Source organism: Mauremys reevesii, unplaced genomic scaffold (genome assembly GCF_016161935.1).
Source record: "Mauremys reevesii isolate NIE-2019 unplaced genomic scaffold, ASM1616193v1 Contig131, whole genome shotgun sequence".
NCBI classification, from domain to species: Eukaryota; Metazoa; Chordata; order Testudines; family Geoemydidae; genus Mauremys; species Mauremys reevesii.
In genome coordinates, this window is record NW_024100751.1 from 93,007 (window position 1) to 111,009 (window position 18,003).

At 56.1% G+C, this 18,003-nt stretch overlaps 1 long non-coding RNA gene across 1 annotated transcript; it reads right to left on the reverse strand.

The window, feature by feature from the left end:
- Positions 1-9,802: 9,802 nt before the first annotated feature.
- LOC120392992 lies at positions 9,803-17,583 on the reverse strand. The gene is made up of 5 exons (XR_005591840.1): positions 17,462-17,583; positions 16,925-17,046; positions 15,116-15,305; positions 13,602-13,669; positions 9,803-10,416 (listed from the first exon to the last, which is right to left on the reverse strand). It is a non-coding gene; the product is annotated as an uncharacterized LOC120392992 (long non-coding RNA).
- Positions 17,584-18,003: the final 420 nt, after the last annotated feature.

The following is an 18,003-nucleotide window of genomic DNA, read 5'->3' on the forward strand; positions in this document are numbered from 1 at the left end:
GCCTGTTTATAAACGTTTTTCCCTAGGTTTAGGCTCGCACTGGTCATTTTCTTAGCAGGCTTTTGCGGCAAAGCAGCTGTCAGCAAAAACAGCCTCTGTAAACCAGTGGGTCAGAGATAAGAAGGCTGCTTCTTTGCCTGCTTTTTAACACATACAAGTGAAAGTTATCAAGTTTTGTAGAGGAATAAACACTTTAAAAGACAAGGCTATATGAATACAGAGCTCTTTATTTAACATTTTACATGAATGTTTTAATTAAAAAAAGAGAGCACGCAGAAAACACGCCAGAGTGAAAGCCACAGAACCTTAGTAAGAGCTAGTTTATATCCCCCTGATTTTGTAATCCAGTGGATTAGAGAGAAGTTTTTTTTTCCCTCCCCATATATTTGAAGCATTTTGGTTTTTTTAAAGTTTATTATGAAAAAGCAGTATTGCCTGAGCTGTAACAAAACAAGGCCCCTCTCAGGGATATTTTGTCGAAGTTTAGTGAACTAAAAAGGCTTTAGATACTAGCCTGTTCTTTTAAAAATAGTGTTTTTAAAGTACCAAAACAACAACTGGGTAAGAATATGAAAACTGGCAATTGAGGGGTGTTTACATATGTATTTTAATTTAAAAAACCCCAATATTGCTTTTTAAAGTTCGGATTTATACAAAAAAACACAAGAAGGAATAGCTTCTGTAAAAAAAGTTAACTGTTTTTTACAGGACCGGCTCTCGGTTTTTTGCCGCCCCAAGCAAAAAAATTTTTAGCTGCCCCCCATCCCAGCCATGGGCTCCCACGCACCCCATGCTGCCACAGCCCTGGGCTCTCCCACCCACACCCCTGCCGCAGCGCTGGTCTTCCCCTTTCCCCTACCTGTGTCCTCCCCACCCCGCTGCCGCACCAGCCCTGGGCTCCCTTTCCCCCGCACCAGTGCCCCCCCACACACCTCCTGCCACCCCAGCCCTGGGCTCTTCCCTCCCCCCGCACCCTCCTTCCGCTGCAGCCCTGGGTCACTGGTAACTCGCTCCCAGGGCGGGTCATTCAGCAGGAATTTTGGATGTGCACAAAACACTGACAGGATTGGTTCCCATATGGTTACAGAGCTGCAGTAAAGTGGAACAATTTTCAGCTGCTGTGATTGGAGGATATCTGGATGCATATTATAAGACTGTCCTCCATAAAAGAGGAAAAGTTGAGCTGCCTTTATTATTCTTTTGTTCCACTCTTTCTTTCTATGGGGAATTTGCCAATGCAATATCACTGTCTTCCTTTTAAACAAACAAACAAACAAACAAAAGTCAATGGCTGTTGAAAATAGCAATTCCAGTCCTGATAACCACTGGGAAGCATTTCTTGCTCAATTTTATCCTACTTTTTCTACAGCAAGTTACAGTGGATCAGTATATTTGATTTGGGAGAAATGAAGTAAGAGCTGCCCAAACTGAGCGGGAGCACTCCTGAATTTTGAGGTGTTCAAATCTGGAGGGCAGGTGCTGGGGTGGGGCTGTGGGCTCCGTGGGGGAGCACGGCAGGATGTATGCAGCAGCGTGTCTGGAGCTGCACGGAGCCAGACACGCTGGTCTGAGTGGCACGGTAAGGAGGCTGGGGGTTGAGAGGGGTAGGAGGTTCCAGGAGGGCAGTCAAGGGACAGGGAAGGTTGGATGGGGCAGAGGTTCAGGGGGGCAGTCAGCAGCGGCAGGAGGGGAGTTCGTTGGGTCAGGGGTGTGGGGGAGCAGTCAGGGGACAGGGAGCGGTTGGACAGGCATGGGAGTCCCAGGGGTGCATCAGGGGACAGGTAGGGGGTGGGGTTCTGGGGGGCAGTTAGAGGCAGGGGTCCCAAGAGGGGGTGATCAGGGAGCGGGGGGGAGTTGGATGGGTTGGGGTTTCTGTGGGGGGCAGTCAGAGGGAGTGGATGGTGGCAGTTTGGGGCGTCCCTCCCCCTGGAGTGTCCTGTTTTGTGAATGTTCAAATCTGGTCTCCCTCCCATCCACAGCACTCGCAGCACGCTGCCGCATGAGGTCCCCCTCCTTCCTTTCCAGTTGGTAGTGGCCAAGGGAATGCTGGGAAATGTAGTTCTTTCCCTGCTCCAGGGCTGGCTCTATAGGCAGGGAGCTCACCAGGGAACTACAGCACCCAGGGCCCCCTGTTGGTTCTCAGCTCCCATGCCGCCCCTGCAAATGGGCTGCCCCAAGCAGGTGCTTGCTTTGCTGGTGCCTAGAGCCACCCCTGGTTTTTACCAGAAATATGGAGCCTTCCTCACCCCGCTCAACCTACACACACACACACACTTTTCTCCCCTTCCTTCCCTCTTTTTATTCTTCTTTTAAAATGTTTTTTTTTAAATCTAAACCAAGGACAAACATTTTTTTAAAAAGCCAGAGCCACAGAGATCAGGCCATGGGGGTAAGAAAGCTGTCCCGAGTTTTAGGGGGCATGTTGTTAACTTTTTTAGTGAAACGGTTTGTAGGCAGCCTGGCTGTGTACGTTGTTATGCTTTAGCATGGGCAAGCGTTTATTATTTGAAAACACTTTTCCATTTTATGAGGTATTATCTCCCCCCATCTTACGATCTATTAACAAAAACAAGCTAAAAGATACATTGTAGCAAGGACTGCAAAGGAATAGTTACAGTATTGTTCATTATTACCTTGTCTAAGCACCTAGAGAATGTATTTTCTTTTGTTTTTATAAAACACTTTTATGCAAACTGTAACCCTGAAATCAGAGGGACTATGATTAAATCCCAATGCAGAGGACCTTGGGGTGGAAAATGAAAAGGTACAGCCGAAAGGGAAGATGGTACGATTTAAGAGGGGTTCTGGGGCTGCTTTGCAATGGTGCATAGGGAGCCTATAACCCTCATGCACAAACACCAGTTAGAGGGTGTTTTGGGAATAAAATAGGCCGTGGTGTAAAATAAAATGTCAGTTGAAAATAACTGTGTAAAGCATGTTTTTATGGAGTTCCAGGGATGTGGGGTTTGTGAAAAGGGCAGTAGGTTGCCCCCGTAGTATACGCGCAGTTATCTTACAGTTTGTCAACAACAACAACAAAAGGTGTACGAAAGGCCTGTTCCTCTAACAAAGGCCCAACCACCTCACCCAGCCCTGGTGTTTGTGCATGAGGGTTACAGGCTCCCTCTGCACCATTGCAAAGCAGCCCCAGAACCCCTCTTAAATCATACCATCTTCCGCTTCGGCTGTACCTTCTCATCTTCCACCCCAAGGCCCTCTGCATTGGGACTTAATCATAACCCCTCTGATTTCAACAATGTCTCAGGCCTCTCATCCACTGTTTCATATTATTTAATGCTGTACATCACCTAGGGTTACAGTTTGCATAAAAGTCTTTTATAAAAACAAAACAAAATACATTCTCCAGGCGCTTAGACAAGGTAATAATCAGCAATATTGTAACTATTCCTTTGCAGTCCTTGCTACAATGTATCTTTTAGCTTGTTTTTGTTAATTTTTCTGATAGGTCGTAAGATGGGGGGAGAGAATACCTCATAAAATGGAAAAGTGTTTTCAAATAATAAACGCTTGCCCATGCTAAAGCTTAACAACTTACACAGCCAGGCTACCTACAAAACCGTTTCACTAAAAGAGTTAGCAACATGCCCCCTAAAACTCGGGACAGCTTTCTTACCCCATGGCCTGATCTCTGTGGCTCTGGCTTTTTTAAAAAAAGTTTGTCCTTGGTTTAGATTTTTAAAAACATTTTAAAAAAAGAAGAAAAAAAAGAGGGAAGGAGGGGGAGAAAAGTGTGTGTGTGTGTGTAGGTAGTGCAGGGGTGAGGAAGGCTCCATATTTCTGGTAAAAAAACCATGAGGCAGCTCTAGGCACCAGCAAAGCAAGCACCTGCTTGGGGCAGCCCATTTGCAGGGGCAGCATGGGAGCTGAGAACCAACAGGGGGCCCTGGGTGCTGTAGTTCTTTGGTTAGCTCCCTGCCTATAGAGCCAGCCCTGGCGCAGGGAAAGAACTACAATTCCCAGCGTTCCCTTGGCCACTACCAACTGGAAAGGAAGGAGGGGACCTCATGCGGCAGCGTGCTGCGAGTGCTGTGGATGGCAGGGAGACCAGATTTGAACATTCACAAAACAGGACACTCCAGGGGGAGGGAAGCCCCACCCTGCCACCATCCACTTCCTCTGACTGCCCCCCCACAGAAACCCCAACCCATCCAACTCCACCCCCCCGCTCCCTGATCACCCCCTCCCGGGACCCCTGCCCCTAACTGCCCCCCAGTACCCCACCCCCTACCTGTCCCCTGACACACCCCTGGGACTCCCATGCCTGTCCAACCGCTGCCTGTCCCCTGACTGCTCCCCCGCACTTCTGACCCATCTAACTCCCCCTCCCTGCGGCTGACTGCGCCCCCGAACCTCTGCCCCATCCAACCCCCCCTGCTCCCTGTCCCTTGACTGCCCCCCCGGAACCTCCTACCCCCTCTCCAAGCCCCCAGTCCCCTTACCGTGCCACTCAGACCAGCGTGTCTGGCTCCGTGCAGCTCCAGACACGCTGCTGCACACATCCTGCCGTGCTCCCCCACGGCGCCCACAGCCCCGCCCCCACCCCAGCACCTGCCCTCCAGATTTGAACACCTCAAAATTCAGGAGTGCTCCCGCTCAGTTTGGGCAGCTCTTACTTCATTTCTCCCAAATCAAATATACTGATCCACTGTAACTTGCTGTAGAAAAAGTAGGATAAAATTGAGCAAGAAATGCTTCCCAGTGGTTATCAGGACTGGAATTGCTATTTTCAACAGCCATTGCCTTTTGTTTGTTTGTTTATTTAAAAGGAAGACAGTGATATTGCATTGGCAAATTCCCCATAGAAAGAAAGAGTGGAACAAAAGAATAATAAAGGCACCTCAACTTTTCCTCTTTTATGGAGGAGAGTCTTATAATATGCATCCAGATATCCTCCAATCACACCAGCTGAAAATTGTTCCACTTTACTGCAGCTCTGTAACTATATGGAAACCAAACCTGTCAGTGTTTTGTGCACATCCAAAATTCCTGCTGAATGACCCGCCCTGGGAGCGAGTTACCAGTGACCCAGGGCTGCAGCGGAAGGAGGGTGTGGGGGGGGGGGACGGAAGAGCCCAGGGCTGGGGTGGCACGTGGTGCGTGTTTGGGGCCCGGGTGGGGGGAAAGGGGGAGCCCAGGGATGGTGCGGCAGCGGGGTGGGGTGAGGACACAGGTAGGGGGTAAAGGGGGTAGACAAGAGCTGGGGCAGCAGGGGGTGTGGGTGGGAGAGCCCAGCGCTGGGGCGGCAGGGGGGTGCGTCGGGGAGCCCAGGGCTGGGACGGGGGGCAGCCAAAATTTTTTTTGCTTGGGGCGGCAAAAAACCGAGAGCCGGTCCTGATATGTTCTTTTGATATGTTCAGTTCCATGCAGCTATCCATTGTTATCGAGGGCACTATGCCCTGTTGGAGGCAGTGTGACCTAGTGGATACAGCCCTGGACTAAGCTGCAGGAGACCTGGGTTCTAGTCCTGGCGCTAGCCAGCTGTGTGACTTTGGGCAAGTCACTTCACTGCTGTGTGCCTTAGTTTCCCTGTTTGTACAAAGGGGATTCTGATCTCCACGATAAAGCGCTTAGCGATCTGTGGCTGAAACGTGCCATATCACAGCGAGGTGTTAGTATTCATTCCCTTTCTCTTCCTCCCAGCCGGGAGCCGCAACTACTGCCATAAAGACCACTGTGTTCCAGAAACAACGTCAACCCAATGCTTCCGAAGTGACCTACTCAGGGTGCCGCTTGCCCCCATCCGGCCAGGAGGTAAATATCCGTGTGACCGACGTAGCAGGTGACCAAAACCATCGCTTGCCCTTATTCCACAAGCCTGATGATTCTCAGACCCAGTTTTTCATCTCCACCAACCCTCCCGCTTGGGAACAGAGTTTTAGTAGCAGAGGCTGTAGTGAGGACTCGCAGGGCTAAGATCATACTAAAAATGCTGTGGAGCATTCCTATATCAAGCTAAAGGAGCAGCGTGCATTGCGGGATATGGTGTTCTCACCAGGGCCGGCTCCAGGCACCAGCTTAGCAAGCAGGTGCTTGGGGCAGCCACTCTGGAGCGGGGCGGCAGGTCCAGCTATTCGGTGGCAATTCAGCGGAGGGTCCTCACTCCTGATCGGAGCGAAGGACCTCCCGCTGAAATGCCGCAGATCGCAATTGTGGCTTTTGTTGGGCGGGGGGCTGCTTGGGGCGGCAAAATCCCTGGAGCCGGCCCTGGTTCTCACCTATCTTTATCATGTGTGCAACTTGCTGGGGGATAGGGTGACCAGACAGCAAATGTGAAAAACCAGGATGGGGGTGGGGGGTAATAGGAGCCTATATAAGAAAAAGACCCCAAAATCGGGACTGTCCCTATAAAATCAGGACATCTGGTCACCCCACTGTGGGAGGGAGCAGGGGTTGTTTCAGGGCTGCCGTGGGGCAATTTGCCCCTGGCCCTAGGGGCCCCATGGAATACAGTATTCTATAGTATTGCAACTTTTTTATGGAAAGGGCCCCTGAAAATGCTTGCCCCCCCCCCCTGAGTCCTCTCAGCCCCCTGTTTTTTTTTTTGAGCAAATAACCAAACAAAAACAATCGCTCCCGAAAAAAAAGGAGGTTTGGCTGGACTGTGACGAAGGGGCAGCTGGCGCTAGGTGGCGCTGTTGGCTAATGACAATATCTGTTTCTGCCCATCCACAGCGCTGGGCGAGCAGGGACTGGGCCCTGCAGGCAGGTGCTTTGGCAGAGCTGGGGCCGGGAGCAGAACGGGACTGGCAGGGGATACTCCAGCCTAGGGCAGCAGTGCATTGGCAGAGCGGGTGGGAGCTGTGCTGGGGTAGCTGGGAGCACAGCAGGCCAAGATCCTGGTGTATTGACCGGGCTGCATGGGGAGGCCACAGATTGCACTAGCGCAGGATGTTGCAGGTCCGGATCGAGGTGTGTGTCAAAGCTGGGGGAGGCAGGTGCCCACAGCAACAGCCCCACAGCACCGTGCCTGGGCCCGGGCAGCTCTGTCAGCCTCCTGCGTTCAAGAGAACCGGTTTCACTCCAAAGAGGAGGCATTTTCGGGACAAGCGCCTTCGCTCACAGTAACTGCCCTGGCCGCATGGCTGCCGGCCGCCATCAGCGGCTGTGTGTGACGTTGCATTTCTCAAGGGAACCTGGCTCACAGCTCTCTCTGTTCACAGGGGAGGTCGTTGGTACGGTTTGCATCCAGAGTGCGGGGCAGACCCAGCAGTAGCTGACCACATCCCCGTTCCTGTAGCATCGCTGGGTCCTTTGTTAAGGGCAGACGGCAGCAGCTGAAAAGGAGCTTTACATCTTGTGCCACAAGAATCTCATTCAAGCAGGAGGACCACGGAAGGCAGAAGGCAAACGCTGAGCCCCCTCTGAACTCTCCCTGGCGCTCTGAAGCAAAGCAGTCACGCTGAAGGCAACTATTCTCCAGTCTTCACTAGGGGCCCGATCCTGGGACGTGCTGAGGTCACTTAACGGCACTCGGGACCCTTCCAGGATCAGGCCCCATAATTCCATATGCCAGGCTATTATTATCACGTCGCATTTATACTGCACTGGTGCCTAGACGCCAGCCAGGCCTGGGGCCAGCTGTGCTGGGGACTCCAGCAGACAGAGCTCGTGTCTTCCTGTATGCAAACCACACATGCCATGTGCTGAAATCAGAGCACGGGGAAAAGCTAACCTTAGCGTGGTATCAACGCACCACGCCAGCTGTCAGAGACACGGTGTCTGGTGCCCCTTTGTGACACGCTGCAGGCACAGAAGGGTCTGTGGGACTGTGAAGAACAGAGGAGACATGGGGATTTTTTTCAGGAATTGTCTCTCTGATTGCAATCGTGCCGCCTGCCCCAGGCTGCAAAGGGTTAACTCAGTCCTCGGTGGCTTTGTTCTGCGGGAACGGGCATCAGGGCTCTAGACAGCCCCAGCCCCAGTGCGTAACACACAGGACAGGGGCCAGGACCTGGGACGTGTGGTCGCCATCCAAACTGGACACCACGTGCTGGTGGCTTGTGGCACGAAGTGGGGCAGTGGGTGGATGCAGCCCAAAGGGCCTGGCTGGTTTTAGAGACGCTCCCTGCAGCTCCCAGAGAAGCAGGGTCTGCAGAGAAAGAGCCAGTCAGCTGCCCCAGAAGAGCAGGGGCACCAGGGCGCAGTCGGGCCTAGCTAATTCTGGAGAGAAATTCTAAACGTAGCTCAGACAGTGTGTGTGCTGGGAGGGGGAAGGGGAGGGGGAGACCTTTTGCCACTTGAACCCCTTTGCCATGGGGGTGAGGTTGGGAGGGCTGAGGATGAGGGTTCATGATGCAGGGCCTGGCTCAGGGAGGGCAGAGGATTAGGAGGGGGTGAGGTTGGGGCTGAGGATGAGGGGTTCATGCTGCAGGGGGGCTCAGAGCTGGGGCAGAGGATCAGGGTGCAGGGGGATGAGGGTTGGGGCTGAGGATGAGGGGTTCATGATGCAGGGGGGGCTCAGGGCTGGAGCAGAGGATTAGGGTGCAGGGGGATGAGGGTTGGGGCTGAGGAGGAGGGTTCATGATGCAGGAGGGGGCTGGAGCAGAGGATTAGGTGCAGGAGGGTTGGGGCTGAGGATGAGGGGTTCATGATGCAGGGGGGGCTCAGGGCTGGAGCAGAGGATTAGGGTGCAGGGGGATGAGGGTTGGGGCTGAGGATGAGGGGTTCATGATGCAGGAGGGGCTCAGGGCTGGAGCAGAGGATTAGGGTGCAGGGGGATGAGGGTTGGGGCTGAGGATGAGGGGTTCATGATGCAGGAGGGGGCTCCCGGCTGGAGCAGAGGATTAGGGTGCGGGGGGATGAGGGCTCTGGCTGGGGCTGAGGGGTTTGGGGCGTTGGAGAGGCTCAGGGCTAGGGCGGAAGGGCAGGGTAAGGGCAGCCTGCCTCGCCATTAGGGGATGGGGGGTGCTAGGATCCTGGGGCAGCAGACAGCAGTTCTGCCGGGAGCCGCTCTGCATAGGAATGTGCTACACCGGCAGCACAAGCAGGCCCGGGAGAGGCAGGCGCCGCTTTCTTTCAGGCAGGGAATTGGCGGGGCGGGGGGAGACCCGCGGGGGCCGGGGCCCGATCCAGGCAGGGCCGGGGGAGAGACCCAGCTCCAAATATTGCTGGAGCAGGGCCCCCAGCCCTGAATATTCCTGGTGCTCGGGCACCTCGAGCCCATATGACCTGCCGCCTGTGCCCTTCGCTTCCCGTTTGCCATGTTCCTGTGCAGAACTAATCCTTGGCTGTGACGCAGCTGTTGGGTGTCGCTGTGTTTATCAGCTGCTGGCAGCTTCCCGGGGGAGTCTATAGACGGGGCCGAACCTGCTGGAGCTGCTGAGGGGAACAATGGTGCTGTGGGCTGGGGAGCCAGGGTCACAGTGGGGTGGAAGGCGAGATTCCCTCGCACAGAAGTGCCGGCGCCGGCTCATCGCTGGAAAGGGAGCCCCGGAGAGACGGACGTTTTGTCTCCCTGCGCAGCAAGTTCACATGCTACAGCTTCACCCCCTGGCTTGCTGTGCACTAACTCGCCCTGTGGACAAGCCCTGAGAGAGGTGCAGCTCAGCCCTGACCTGCGACAGGAACAGAGTTTGGTTACAGAAACTATCAACTTCCTCCCTTTCAGTTTACCAACGCTGCTCCAACATTTTCCAGTGCAAGATTGGGGGGGGGGGGTTTGCCAAAAACCAAAATTTTGGGTTTCCAGCAACTGAGAGCTCAACATTTTGGGGGTTTGGGAGTTCCTGTTTTTCAACAAAAGCCCCTGAAAACATCAAAGAAAGCAAAAAAAAAAGTTTGTCTACGTTGTTGCCATTTCCTGAGCAGCTCTACAGATTAATCTTTGCTCTGAATGTCCTGGGTTTCTTAATGGGAGGTTTCCTGTTTAACTTTACCATTCCTGGAGGTAACATACCCATTGCTGCAGGCCTGCAATCTAACATCACCTGTAGGTACCCCACTGTCATCAGGTGATGACCTAGTAACCCCCCTTGGACACCCCACTGTCATCACTCAAGTGCGAATTTGGTGAAGGATACACAAGACCCCAGCTCCCCTCCTATGGGCACCTTGGCTCTGTAACAGGCAGTACAACAGGGTTTTAGACGCCTCGCAGCCGTGCCGCGGATCCACGCAGGGCACTGAGCTGTGCAGCATTGACAGACACGTCTCAGAACAAAACTGTACTCGGATCTAATTTTCCGTGGGGGTTTCTCTGCTGCTATGGACTGCACAGACCTACAATGCCCAACAGCCATGAAATCCCTGGGGAGCTGGTCTTCCGGCAAAATAGTGATTTGTATCCATTCTGTGTGTTCTGGGGGGCAACCCCTTGCTCCGGCAGGGCTGGGATGTTACGGAGAGGAGCAGCAGCAGGGAAACCCCGGGGGTCCACAGCTCTTCCCAGCACTGGTGCTGTGAAAGAAAAGAGAGAGAGATTGCAGCGAACCCCCCAGGGAGCGTTCTCACCCAGCGTTATCTGCTTCCCCAGGGGATTCCATTTGCAGACAAGGCTGAGGGGGGCAGGCCATGTCTGCTACGGCCCTGCACACGTTTTCTCATCCCAGCTCTGGCTTCTCCTGGGAGCCTGCTGCTCTCGGCAGGTGCCGCGTGAGACTGTGACGCTGGCAGAGCAGGTGCCCGCTCATGCCAAGGTCCCTGTCTCCGCTGAACACTGCCAAATACAGAGCTGGAAACAGGCTTCCGCCCCTGTGTATTAGTGTTGTTAAAATAGGTATTTGAATTATAAGAATGTGTTTAGCGTTTAGACTGCATTAAATGCATGTGAGTTGCTGCAGCTTTAATCTAATGTAAATCTCTGTATCCTATCTGGCAAAGTAGTATTTGGGCAGTTATATTGTAAGCCTCTGTAATTGTATAAATCACCCGACTGGAGAGAGAGATTAACTAGTGTGACATACGGATCTGCAATGTCCTGCTTAGCAGGACAGGCCCATTGACACCAGATGGACGATTGTGGAACGTTAAAAAGGACAAAAGACTTTGTTGCTCTGCTCCCCCCCCCCCAAAGAAGATGCATCCTGCAATTGGATTCCTCACATCCCTTGAGTTTGCAGCTCAGCGCACGTGAGAGGAGGGGGATAAAACCCCTAACAAGGAGGCACTGATTATCTTTGTGCTGCTTGGAGTCTGGGAGGGGGGCAAGATTTGTTAGGCATAAGCAAGAGATCCCCATTTGCTTAGTCTTAAAAGACACATAGAGCTTGTTAATTATAGACTTCTGTTACCTTCTTAAACTTAAGATTGTAACTCATTTGTGTGTGTATGTTCACCTGCTTTAACCGTGTCAATACCGCTCTAGTTTCTTTTTCCTGTTAATAAATCCCTATCGAGTTTATTGTAGGATTGTCTACAAACATTGTCTTTGGTGTGAGATTTAAGGTGCCATTGACCTGGGGTAAGTGACTGGTCCTTTGGGACTGGGAATAACCTGAATCTTGCTGTGACTCTTGGTGTAAGGGACCATCCACCAGAGGGGTAGCTCCCCTGGGTGGCGAGACAGATCGGAGTACCCACAGGGACTGGCTGTGCCTCCGTGGTTAGGCTCTTTTAGTGCCTGAGGAGTTTGCACTGGAGGATTGGTTGGTGAAATCTAAGTGTAGAATTCACAGCCAGTGTGGGGTTTGTGCCCTGGGGTTGGTACGCACGCTCCTGGGTCCCGCCAGGCAGCGGGACAGAGATTAGCTGTAGGGGTAACAGTTTGCAGAGGTGCCCAGACAGGGTTTTTTAACCTTAGCAGTAGATGGGGCTGTGACCACAGCATGGCTCAGCCCAGGCATTCCAGGACGACTAGTCAGCCTGACTTCACAACCCTGAGCTTTTTTTCTTAAAGTTACCCCAGTCTCCCATCCCCGTAGTGTTTGGGCATCCCCCAGTCAGCACCGCGTGAGGCAGGGCTGTTATCCCCACCAGGCAGCTGGGGAGATGAGGCTGAGAGAGACTAAGGCCCAGAAGCTCAAAGGTGTCAGACTCAGTGGAAGTTAGGTCACACAGGGAGCCTGCGGCAGTGCGGGGCCTGAAGCCAGACTCCTGTGTCCCAGGCTAGAGCGCCGACCTTCTGGTGTCTGAACCTCGAGGGGTCACGCTTCAAAGAAAAACGAAAGCCGGGAGTCCCCTGGGAGCACAGGAGTCTGGGAGCTGGGGCTTTAGGCAAAAACACCAAAATCATGAGCTGCCCGTGCTGTGACACTGGGTTTGTAACAAATAGACCCTCTGGTGACGTCTCCAGTTGGATTCTCACCCAAGCTTTGCCCCTGCTACGATCCCGCGTCCCAGCGATGTTCTTACACTACGTCATTGCACGACTGCCCTGGGGTCTTCATTAAAGGGTTAAAAAAACCATTGCCACTTTGAGCTGAACCGCCCCAGTCATTGCCTGGCTGCAGGGCTGTGTGCCGCAAACCCTGCCGGCGCCCGACCCGCCGCAGCCTTGTCTGCACTATTGCTACCGTAACCCACATTGACACGGTGTCTCTGTCCCCCTCTAGTGGCCACGCTTTACGTCCCCTCCAGCGCTTGGGTTAACACAGCTGGGTTCTTTGGCATGAGAAGCGCCTGATCCTGCTTTTAGATCCAGAGGTCTCAAGTCACTACCAATGGTGCCCGTCCAGAGGGATCTCATTACACTGGCACTGCTCGGGCTCCACCTCTCTCAGACAGCAGCTACAGGCGCTGTTTTCAGTGCCCTCTCCATGATACCTACGTTGAGCAGGGACAGCTAACACGGTGTCTAATAAAAGCCAGCAGCCCACCTACCCTCAAGCTCCCACGGCCGCTATGACCCATGGGGCTGGCCCAGTGCTGGTGCTGGGGGGAAGTGTTTGCAAACTTTCCCTGGCTCAGACAGAGTTAAGGAAGTTCAGAAACCAGGATCTCGACATGAACGTCAATCCTGACCCATTGGGACTTAACCACACTCCTCGCAAAAACGTATTGGTGACCGGGGGAGCGGACCCCCCCCCCAAAAGCTCGTGTCCTCGCAGCTAATGGCTGCTGCGTAAGGACCACAAAGGCAGCAGGCCCGGAGAAAAATTGTACCACTGGTGTCAGAGGTCATTGCACCTGGGAGGCAGCTGTGCCCGCAGACGCGCTGTATTTACACGTGCAGTCACTAGAGGGCGCTGGCGCCACTGTATTGGTGCCTTGCACCTGTTGCCCAAGCACCTTAGGCTTAGGCTGAGATTCATTTCTCCATTGCCACAGGCTGGGTCCTGCCATCTGGGCCCTGCGCTGCGTCGGGGCTGTGATGATTGTGATGCTGGAAGCAAACCCCTCCCAAGCAGCCTGGCACGCAGCACGCTCCCTGCACCACCCAGCTGCCCACCCTGCCCCTCTGCAGACCAGCGGGTACAGCCAGGACCCGGTCCCTTCCCCACGCTGGCTGGGGGCTGTCTGCTTGGTCCATGTGCCTCTAGCCGAACAATCTGCTGCCCTAAGCCATCGTTCCTGGCAGCCTCCCCGTCCCCCCCGGGGGCGGACCCCGATCCAGTCCCTAATTAGCAGCCATAAATCAGTCCCCTTTCTAGCAGACAGCTCCACTGGTGCTCCCGGGGGGGTCTGCGGCACACCGAGGGGATCACCTGAGCGGGCAATGCCGTTCTCACTCCTGCTGGCGTCGCTCACGCTGTGAGAGCTCGTGGGGACATTTCTGTAACACACAACAGCCCATCCGTTAGTCCAGTAGCAACCCACGGGAAGCTAATGCCGCCGAGCCGCTCTTCAGCCCCAAAGATTTGAAAAGGACGTCCCGAACCCTTGAAAACCGCCACTGGGACTGGGTCGCCTTAACCAACCGCTGGCAAAAGGCCCGTGAGAGGAACCGCGGGGGAGCTGGATTACATACGAATCAGCATGTCTGGCTGGGGCATCCCGGCCTGTTTAGAGATTAGCTACTGACTTTATCAACCCAATGGCACGTGGCTTTGAAAAGCCAGAGGGGAAGTGAAGTCCTAGAGCTTGTCTGCAGGGGGAGATTTACTGGATCAGGATGTGAATTGAACTAAACTTGAATTAAGGCCAATTTTATTCCAAATGACAGTGTGAAAAAAGGGGATTAATCCAGTTTAATTAATCCAGTTTAATTCACACCTTTACTGGATCCAGATTAATTTTCCTGTGTAGACAAGGCCCAAGATAGAAGCAAATGAGCTGCCACTCTTCAAATACAGTAATGAGAGATCCTTAAAGTCCCCCCTGGAAAATCTAGCTTTGATTTCGAGTAAGAGAATGGCAGAAATAATGCGTGGAGGCATCAGCGATGATGGGACCGTGAGCAAAGAACAGTGCTGGGGGTTAGGTGAGGCAGGCTGTGCCCGCAGCCGAGGAAATGGTCAAGATTTCCTACAGTGACGAGTGATTTTGAGGGCCCATCTTCAGACACATGCAAGAGGCCTTATTTTCAGTGCTTATTCTCACCCTCTGAAAATCGGGCCTCTTTAAACTGTGTCGAGTTGGGGCCCAAAAATCGAGGGACCCAAAATTGCTGGGCACTTTGGAAAGTCTTGGCTGGGTGCCTGAGCCAGTCGTGCCCAGGGCTCTCGTCCCTGCACTAAGGGTGCCACAGCAGGGCGTGGCATCGAGGGAACCTCTGAACCGCGGGGAAGTGCCACATTGTGACTTGCTCTCCCGCTCAGACACCAGTGGCAACATTAACCATCCCGAGCGAGTTCACAGGGTTCTATAGGGATGTGTATTGTCCAGCGTCGGGGCCCATCTCTTTCACCTCCCCCAGTGACACAGCGCAGTGGATAAACGGCAGGACGCCACAGCAGCAGCGGGAGCCAAGCTGGGAGTGCTGGGGAGCCCCAGGGAGGAGAGAGAGCGGAAGGAGAGCTGGAGCCATGGGCAGAGAACTGAGATCCCGCCTGAGACAGTGAGCTCCAGCCAGCAGGGAATGCAGGGCGCGCTCTCGGGAGCTGCCCCATCTCTCGAGGGACATCCACGCCTTGGCAGCTGTACAGCCGCCTTCTGCCAAAGCAGGTGAGCCGGCGGGTGCCAGGGAGAGCCCGGACGGCAGAGGTGGGAGAGGTGAGCGCTGGTGGGGGAGGGGGGGTTGCATTGCAATAAACCACCAGAGAATGACGGGCTCACAGACCTGTAGGTAGCAGAGCCAGGGACCGGGGCAGCGAAGGGTCTTCACTTCCGGGGACGGGAAAGTCTGGCTCTCGGGGTGAGTGTGGTAGGTCCTGGCCTCCTGCCTCTGGCAGACGCACCCGAGCTGCCCCTGGTTCCACACGCAGCCTGGCTGGTGGCTGGTCTCCCCGGGGCAGAGAGCTGGCGGGATGCTGGAATCAGAGGCAGATGGTTGACGATCACCGCCCTGCAGCCCCCAGCAGAGCCCAGGAAAGCCAGCAGTGCCCGGCACTAGGGCAGGAGAGGCCAGTGGGAAGCTAGTGGCCTTGTGCTGGAGGAGCTGAGCTGAGCCGCAGCGTGGCAAACGCCCGATGGCTGGCCGGTGGCGGCAATGCTGCGGAGAGGCAGCGATGGGGCTCTCAGAGTCTGCTGCTCTGCCAGTCAGTCTCTCCAGGGGAGCAGAGCCGTGGATTGGGGACCTGGGTGGCACTTTCTGGCCAACATTGGGTCAGTCACACCCCCCACTTCTCCACAGGGGCAGGCACCTCTGTGCATGGGGTTTGCCCCTCCCCCGTGCAGCGCTATCTTCCCACAAACCCCTGTAAAGGGGCGCTGAAGACAGGCTTCTGTGGCAGTGGGGGCGCAGAGCCCAAGGCAGGTGCCCCAGTGTCCCACAGGCGCCCATGACCTGCGGGGACTGTCCCATGGAGGTGCTAACCCCGCCCCGACAGAGCAGGGCAGGAGCTGTTCCTCATGGGTGTGGTGCTGGGCTGTCTCCCCTCGGGGAGCGGGGTGATCCGGCCCAGCACTGCCCACTCCCCATGGCCACGTTTCTAACTGGACCCCTCAGGCGGGCGGCCGGGCACGTGTGTGCCCAGGTCTGTGCACACGCCATCTCCAGGCTGGCCGACAGCAATCGACAGAACAGCCAATGGGCCCCTAGAAAGGGACGGCTGAGGTTTTGGGCGGTGCTGCCGGCTGCGCTGCTGGGCGTGTTCTTCCGGCTCGGCCAGGGCATCCCCGTGCCGCCCGGCTGCCTTCGCCGCAGCCGGCACCGCCCAGTGCGCGCCTGGGAGCCCTGCGGCCCCCCCACGCCATTTCAAAGGGCCCAGGGCCATGGGCGGTGGGTCTCAACGGCAGGGGGAGGATGGACCTCCCCAAACAGCCTTGCGTGGCCCTGCCCACACTCAGGCCCCTTCCTGCTTCCTGGGCTGCGCTGCTGGGGGCTCTTCCCCCCAGGCTGGGGGCTAATGGGGGCCAGCCTGTGCTCCGGGGATGGGGGTGGGGCGCGTCTCCCACTCACCCTCCCTCCCGGCGGGCCGGGGCTGGCGGCCCGGGGGCGGCCGGGGGGGGGGGCCGGGGGGCTGGCCGCCCCGCCGGGGGGGGGGAGCTCTGGCGGTTAAGGAGGGGCCTCAGGCAGAACGGGGGGTCTGGGCCGAGGGCGGCCTCCCCAAACCCGGGGTTCACCGGCCCCCATCCCAGGGGGCCCCCGGGCCCTTGGGCAATTCCCCCTTTACCACCCCTGTTGGTGGGCCTGGGGCCAGTCCCACGCTCCCAGGGGTTACAGAGCCCCCCACGGGGGAGGCGGCTCAGGGCCGGCCCAGGATTTAGCCCTTAGGAGCCAGCGTCCAGCCAGGAATCTCGCCGGCCCCGATCCCAAGGCCAGTGACGGACTCCCCTCGACTGCAATGGGCCTTGGGCCAGGCCCTCCCAGCACGGCGCCTTCTCCTCCCCGATGCCCAGCGAGGGAAACGGCCACAGTCGTCAGCCCTGAGCTCCCGCCAGACAAACCCAGGGCCCAGCACTTCCTTGCGTTCCAGAGGCGCCTTACCCGCCCCTGCGGGCTCCGCGCAGTCCTCACACTCCCACAGGCCCCTGGTGGCCCCCAGCGAGGAGCAGCGGTGGTGGGTCCCCTGGGAGCCACACGAGCTGCACAGCAGCAGCTGCCACGGGCTGGGAAAGCAAAGAGGTCGGTGTCGGCACCTCCCAGCTGGAGGGCCGGGAACGGCCCGAGCGAAGGTGGGATGGTGGCCCAGATCCTCTGAGGTTCCCCAGGCTCCTAACTCCCTTGGGTTTCAGTGGCTGTTAGGAGCCTAAATACATCTGAGGATCTGGGCTGCAGCCCCGGCTCCTCCCTGCAATGAGATGGCAAAGACCAGAACAAAGGCACCCGCCTCCCTTCACGCCAGCGGGCCGGCACACCCCATCCGCCAATAGCCGGCCATTGCCGTGCAACGCCTGCTGGGCTACGGCTGAGCTGCCAATGGCCAGCAAGGGGCGGGACCTAGACTGAATCCAACCCCACCCCCTCCCCGGCGCAGCATGGACCATGCGCCCGGGGCAAAGCCCTGGGAGGTTAACTGCCTACCCGTCGTCTGCGGATTGCTCTCTGCCGCCCACGTACAGGCAGCAGCCGGCATCACAGCGGCTGTGTCTGTGATACTGGTCGCTGAACGCGCCGTCTTCCTCCCAGGCGGCGTCCGTGAGGGAGCAATGGGGGGAATTAGCGTTCCTCTAGCAGGCATCCACAGGGTGCTGGCACTTCAAATGCTGGGTACCAGGCTGCAAGCTCCCTGGGGCAAGGACCATGTCTTTCATCTGTCTTTGTACAGCACCTAGCGTAATGGACTCCCGGTCCAGGACTGGGGCTCTGATGCTGGAAGCAGGGGCGGCTCTAGAAATTCCACCGCCCCAAGCAGGACAGCACGCCGCAGGAGCGCGCTGCCAGTCGCTGGTCCCGCGGCTCCGGGGGACCTCTTGCAGACGTGCCTGCGGAGGGTCCGCTGGTCCCGTGCCTGCGGGAGATCCACCCGAGCCGCGGGACCAACGGACCCTCCGCAGTCATGCCTGCGGAAGGTCCGCCGGAGCCGCCTGCCGCCCTTCAGGCAAAATGCCGCCCCACACGCGCGC